This window comes from Bubalus bubalis, chromosome 16 (assembly GCF_019923935.1).
Source record: "Bubalus bubalis isolate 160015118507 breed Murrah chromosome 16, NDDB_SH_1, whole genome shotgun sequence".
In the NCBI taxonomy this organism is placed as follows: domain Eukaryota; kingdom Metazoa; phylum Chordata; class Mammalia; order Artiodactyla; family Bovidae; genus Bubalus; species Bubalus bubalis.
The window spans coordinates 28,471,043-28,478,625 of NC_059172.1; positions in this window are offsets into that span (position 1 = coordinate 28,471,043).

Sequence of the window (7,583 nt, forward strand, 5' to 3'; positions counted from 1 at the left end):
CCTCTATAATGAAAACAAAATCATGTAATTTTCTCCAAAGTCTTTGGCACTTCGCAGCAGGCTGTTGCCAATCTTGCAAAACTGGTATGAAAAAATGCTTTTTTGTGTAAATATTTAAACACAAATCCTATGATTACATCCAATAAAGAAGAGTAAAGTCTCAAATGTATAAAATATTTCACTCTGACAAATACACCCTGGAATCACCCTGTGGAGAAGTGCAGTGGGAAGGCTACCATCCTTCTGTATTTGCTCAAGGCCTAGATAAGTGGAATTCCAGTTGAGCTATTTCAAATCCTGAAAGATGATGCTGTGAAAGTGCTGCACTCAATATGCCAGCAAATTTGGAAAACTCAGCAGTGGCCACAGGACTGGAAAAGGTCCGTTTTCATTCCAATGCCAAAGAAAGGCAATGCCAAAGAATGCTCAAATTACTGCACAATTGCACTCATCTCACATGCTAGTAAAGTAATGCTCAAAATTCTCCAAGCCAGGCTTCAGCAATATGTGAACCGTGAACTTCCTGATGTTCAAGCTGGATTTAGAAAAGGCAGAGGAACCAGAGATCAAATTGCCAACATCTGCTAGATCATCGAAAAAGCAAGAGAGTTCAAGAAAAACATCTATTTCTGCTTTATTGACTACGTCAAAGCCTTTGTCTGTGTGGATCACAATAAACTGTGGAAAATTCTGAAAGAGATGGGAATACCAGACCACCTGATCTGCCTTTTGAGAAATCTGTATGCAGGTCAGGAAGCAACAGTTAGAACTGGACATGGAACAACAGACTGGTTCCAAATAGGAAAAGGAGTACGTCAAGGCTGTATATTGTCACCCTGCTTATTTAACTTATATGCAGAGTACATCATGAGACACGCTGGGCTGGAGGAAGCACAAGCTGGAATCAAGATTGCTGGGAGAAATATCAATAACCTCAGATATGCAGATGACACCACCCTTATGGCAGGAAGTGAAAAAGAACTGAAGAGCCTTTTGATGAAAGTGAAAGAGGAGAGTGAAAAAGTTGGCTTAAAGCTCAACATTCAGAAAACTAAGATCATGGCATCTGGTCCCATCACTTCATGGGAAATAGATGGGGAAATAGTGGAAACAGTGGCTGACTTTATTTTTCTGGGCTCCAAAGTCACTGCAGATGGTGGCTGCAGCTATGAAATTAAAATATGCTTATTCCTTGGAAGGAGAGTTATGACCAACCTAGACAGCATATTAAAAAGCAGAGACGTTATTTTGTCAACAAAGGTCTGTCTAGTGAAGGCTATGGTTTTTACAGTAGTCATGTATGGATGTGAGAGTTGGACTATAAAGAAAGCTGATTACAGAAGAATTGATGCTTTTGAACTGTGATTTTGGAGAAGACTCTTGAGAGTCCCTTGGACTGCAAGGAGATCCAACCAGTTCATCCTACAGGAGATCAGTCCTGGGTTTTCATTAGAAGGACTGAAGTTGAAGCTGAAGCTCCAATACTTTGGCCACCTGATGCGAAGAGCTGACTCATTAGAAAAGACCCTGATGCTGGGAAAGATTGAGGGCAGGATGAGAAGGGGATGACAGAGGATGAGATGGCTGGATGGCATCACTGACTCAATGGACATTAGTTTGGGTAAACTCCAGGAGTTGGTGATGGACAGGGAGGCCTGGCGTGCTGCGGTTCAGGGGATCACAAAGAGTCAGACACGACTGAGCCACTGAACTGAACTGAACTGACTCCAGTACTGGTCCTCTGGGGATGGGATATAAACTATACTTATTCCCCCAAATGGGAAATAAGCTTAGTTTCCCTTTAGACACCCTGATGGGTTGTCTTTTGACCCACTGGAAGAGATACCAACTGGAAGGACTAAAAAGGAAAAAACTTATCAAATACTGTACTCAATACTGGCCTACTTACTCCCTGGGAGGAGACGGAAAATGGCCCCATTCGGGGTCACTTGGATTCAACACCATTTTGCAGCTCAGTCTGTATTGCAAACATGAGAATAAACACAAGGAGGTTCCCTATGTCCAGGCCTTTATGGCCTCTACCAGAATTCTCAGAAAAGGAGAAAATGTAAGCTTGAAGACCCTGATAAATGCTCTTGCAAAGTCCTTTTGGCAAGGTCCAAAGGAGAAGATCCCCTTGACCTTCTCTTGACCCCCTCAACTTGGGCAGAGAGGACATGGGGAAAGGAAGTTCAGATAAGCCCAGAAGTTACAGAACCTGAAGGAAAGTCACTTACAATTGCCTCAGCTCCACCTCCATATGTAGCCTCCCCCATGGAATTATGATCAGGAAGTAAGCTTTGTCCTCTACAGAAGGAAAGGTCACCCTCAGACAAAACCTGCCCCCTAAGAGAGGTACCAGTTGGGGAGGGGAGAACTATGTATGTTCATGTTCCTTTTTCTATGCAAGACATTACCCAATGTAGGAAGCAATTGGGTTCATATTGTGACAACCCCCAAAAGTTTAAGATGAATTTGAGCATCTTAGCCTTAACTTCTCTCTCACCTGGAAGGATATAATGGTCATCCTCACCCGGTGTTGTAATAATGAGAAAAAAGCTAGAATCCTAAATCAGGCTAGAAAAGTGTCTGATGAGACAGAGGGTTGAGGTCAGTCTGGCCCCCTGCAGAAGAGGCAGTCCCCTCTGCAGAGCCAAATTTGGATCCCAATACAAGGACAGGAAAGGAATTCTTAAGACACCTCACTACTTGCCTACTACAGGGAAGGACCTGAGGTGTCCAGAAGGTCATTAATTATAGTAAGATAAAAGAAGCTATACAGGGGGAAAATGAAAATCCAGCTTTTTGGGGGAAGACTCACAGAGGTCTTTAAAAACTTTATCCAGTCAGATCTAAAAAGTATGGAACGAAGAGTTCTGTTGGCCTATTCCTTCATAACCCAGGCACTCCCAGACATAAGGAGAACATTGCAAAAACTAGGAAAAGGACCAGAGACCTCAAACTCTGATTTGGTGGAGGAGGCAAATAGGGTGTTTTTGAATAGAGACTGGGAGGAGGAAATCAAAAGGGAGCAAAAGGAAGCCTGAAAGGCTAGGAGGATAGAGAGGCAGACCCAAGCCTTGGCCTGACAATAGGCTAAAGTCTTGGCCTTGATTCATTCTACCACTATGCGAGTCACGGGGAGAGCAATGAAGAAAAAACGATCTTAGAAATCCACTGCAGCTGAGATGTACCCAGTGTGCCTACTGCAGAGAGAATGGGCATTGGAAAGGGGAGTGTCCATATTGCCCCAAGGGAAGGCGTATGAAGACCCCTACACCTGCTCCCTTTGTTAGTCCTGGGCGACTGGGACTGATGATGCCTAGCAGCTCAAGAAACCCCTGTGAATGGTGAGATCCAAATCACTTCTCTCGACCCTTGGGTGACTCTATAAATAGGAGGTAAGGATGTGAACTTTCTCTTGAACATGGAGGGCTGCCTTCTGTCCCCTTTCTGATTAGGACCTTTAGACTCCATGACTAAAATGGTGACGGGTAGATGGAAAACTCCAAAGCAAAAATTTTACTAAGCCCCTCCATTGTAAGGTGGGCAACTGACAAGGGACCCACCCCATCTTATACATCCCCGGTTGGCCCGCTTCCCTACTGGGGAGAGACCTTCTTTGCTGCCTCCAGATGAGAGTGACTTGGGGAAAGCTAGAAACTGATAGTTTCCTTTGTCTGGGATCTGAATATATGCAGTCAGACATAGAAAAGGAGGAGTCCTTTCCTTTCTTAGATGAGGTCATTCCCCAGGTGTGGGATGTCTCCAGCCTTGGTCTAGCCATAAATGTTCCACCAGTGAAGATTCTCCTGAGGCCAAATGCTCCCTATCCCTGAAAAAGACAATATCCCTTAAAACCAGAAGCTCTTGAGGGTCTTAGACCATTAGTTAACAAATACCTGAATACTGGAATTCTAATCACCTGTGAGTCTCCCTGCACCACTCCAATCTTGCCTATTAAGAAACCGGATGGATCTCATCAATTCATCCAGGATCTAAGAGTTGTTAACAAAGCTGTGGTCCCCATCCACCCCATAGTCCTGAACCTGTACACCCTCCTATCCCAAGTCCCAGGAAATGCTAAGTATTTCTCAGTCTTGGATCTTAAGAATGCTTTTTTTTTTTTTTGGCATTCCTCTTCATCCCAAATCCCAAAAGCCCTTTGCCTTTGAGTGGCGGGGCCTGGGAGCAAGGGAGGTCATACAACTTTGCTGGACTCAACTACCACAAGGGTTTAGGAACAGCCCTCCTATTTTGGGGACTTCCTTGGGGAGAGAACTAAGAGAATTAACCTTAACAAACAGTAATGTAATACAGTATGTAGATGACTTTCTCATAGCTAGCCCAGATTTTACCAGCTCTCAAATGGATACTATTAAAACTTTAAATTTCCTCTATGAAATGGGTTATTGAGTATTCCCCAAAAAACTCAGATTAGTTTAACACAAGTAAGATACCTTGGATTTATAATTACAGAAGATGGGAAAAGAATGGTCAACCCCCAGAGGAAATCCCTCATCTTGAATACCCCATAACCCCAAACAAAAAAACAGCTTAGGGGATTTTTAGGAATGACTGGGTTTTGCCAGATCTGGATCCCTGGTCATGGGAATCTGGCCCGACCCCTATATAAAAAATTAAGAGGGAAAGAGGAAGAGCCACTTGACTGGGATGAGACCTGCAAGGTTGCCTTTAATGCCCTGAAAGAGTCTATCACATTGACTTAAACCCAGCTTTAGGCCTCCCGAACCTGGAAAAGCCTTTCGGGCTGTATGTCTCTGAAAGGTAGGAACTACTCTTGGGATGTTAGGGCAAATGATGGGAGCTGTATTTACAACCAGTGGCTCACCTCTCAAAACAACTAGACAAGGTGGCTAGAGGGTGGCCCACTTGCCTCCAGGCAGTAGCAGCCACAGCTCTCATGGTTAAAGAGGCATCTAAGCTGACCCTGGGTCAGCCCACCACTGTGTATATGCCTCAGCAGGTGCAAGCAGTCTTAGGAACTAAAGGGGATAGACGGATGACAGGGGGAAGGATCCCTTAATACCAAGCCCTCCTCCTTGACACTACAGAAATAAAATTAAGGTTCTGTCAGACTTTAAATTCAGCCACCTTAATGCCAGATCCCCACGCTTCCCCCTTGATTACCAATGCATGCAAATCATAGACAATTTATACTCTTCTCACCCTGAGCTGAGACACCTTTATCTGACCCAGAGGAAGAATGGTACACAGATGGCAGCAGTTTTGTAGAAAAAAGAGAGAAGAAGACAGGATATGTTGTAGTGATCCTAGAAGAAACTAGAGAAAATGGGTCTCTTCCCCCAGGCACCTCAGCTCAGAAAGCTTAACTTTTTGCCCTGACAAGAGCTTTGGAATTAGGGGAAGGAAAAAGGATTAATGTGTATACAGACTCTAAGTATGCTTTCTTCATCTTGCATGCCCATGCAACAATTTGGAAGGAAAGAGGGATGCTCACTACTCAAAACTCTATTAATAAACACAAAGAGCTCATTCTCAGGCTCCAGGAGGTGGTCAAACTTCCTGCTAAATTATGTCATCCACTGCAAGGGTCCCCAAAAGGGACAAGAAAAGGAGGCCCAGGTAAACAGGAAAGCTGATCAGGAGGCAAAATGAGCCACTAGGGAAGCTACCCATCACTGCTATCTGCCCCTTTTCCCCAAGGAAACCCTGACTCCAAATTATACCCAAGAGGAACATTCCCAATATCCCGAGCGGGGCTAGGAGCTTTGGTCACATGGGTGGTTCCAGACTGATCAGGCCCAAATAACACTCCTTGACTCTCAGGTTTGGAAAATTACTAACTCCCTACATAAAAGTACCCATTTTGGAAGAGATAATCTGGAAACCTTGCTCAAGCCCATTCTCTACCACCCCCAGTTGGCTAAGGTTGTTTGGTATGTCACACAGAATTGTGATACCTGCCTAAGAAATAATCCAAAAACCAGACCCTTGGACCCTCTCTAATTAAACTTGTCCAACATCGGGAATCATATCCAGGGGAGGACTGGCAGGTGGATTTTACATCCATGCCAAAGACCCAAGGGTTCTCTTACTTGCTAGTCTTTGTCAACACATGCACAGGATGGATTGAAGTATTCCCTACTAGGACACAGAGAGCTACCGAAGTCTATAAAGCTCTGCTGAAGGAGATAGTGCCTAGGTTTGGGCTGCCTCAGTCACTTCAGAGAAACAATGGGCCCTCATTTATAGCCATGATATCCCAGAACCTGGCCACAGGCTTCAGTTCAGTACAGTTCAGTCGCTCAGCCGTGTCCGACTCTTTGCAACTCCATGAATCACAGCACGCCAGGCCTCCCTGTCCATCACCAACTCCCGGAGTTCACTCAGACTCAAGTCCATCAAGTCAGTGATGCCATCCAGCCATCTCATCCTCTGTCGTCCCCTTCTCCTCCTGCCCCCAATCCCTCTCAGCATCAGAGTCTTTTCCAATGAGTCAGCTCTTCGCATGAGGTGGCCAAAGTACTGGAGTTTCAGCTTCAGCATCATTCCTTCCAAAGAAATCCCAGGGCTGATCTCCTTCAGGATGGACTGGTTGGATCTCCTTGCAGTCCAAGGGACTCTCAAGAGTCTTCTCCAACACCACAGTTCAAAAGCATCAATTCTTCAGCGCTCAGCCTTCTTCATAGTCCAACTCTCACATCCATACATGACCACAGGAAAAACCATAGCCTTGACTAGACGGACCTTTGTTGGCAAAGAAATGTCTCTGCTTTTGAATATGCTATCTAGGTTGGTCATAACTTTCCTTCCAAGGAGTAAGCGTCTTTTAATTTCATGGCTGCAGTCATCATCTGCAGTGATTTTGGAGCCCCCCAAAATAAAGTCTGACACTGTTTCCCCATCTATTTCCCATGAAGTGATGGGACCGGATGACATGATCTTCGTTTTCTGAATGTTGAGCTTTAGGCCAACTTTTTCACTCTCCACTTTCACTTTAAGAGGCTTTTTAGTTCCTCTTCACTTTCTGCCATAAGGGTGGTGTCATCTGTATATCGGAGGTTAATGATATTTCTCCCAGCAATCCTGATTCCAGCTTGTGTTTCTTCCAGTCCAGCGTTTCTCATGATGTACTCTGCGTATAAGTTAAATAAGCAGGGTGACAATATACAGCCTCGACATACTCCTTTTCCTATTTGGAACCAGTCTGTTGTTCCATGTCCGGTTCTAACTGTTGCTTCCTGACCTGCATACACATTTCTCAAGAGGCAGATCAGGTGGTCTGGTATTCCCATCTCTTTCAGAATTTCCCACAGTTTCTTGTGATCCACACAGTCAAAGGCTTTGGCATAGTCAATAAAGCAGAAATAGATGTTTTTCTGGAATTCTCTTGCTTTTTTCACGATCCAGCGGATGTTGGCAACTTGATCTCTGGTTCCTCTGCCTTTTCTAAATCCAGCTTGAACATCAGGAGGTTCTCGGTTCACATATTGCTGAAGCCTGGCTTGGAGAATTTTGAGCATTACTTTACTAGCATGTGAGATGAGTGCAATTGTGTGGTAGTTTGAGCATGCTTTGGCATTGCCTTTGGGATTGGA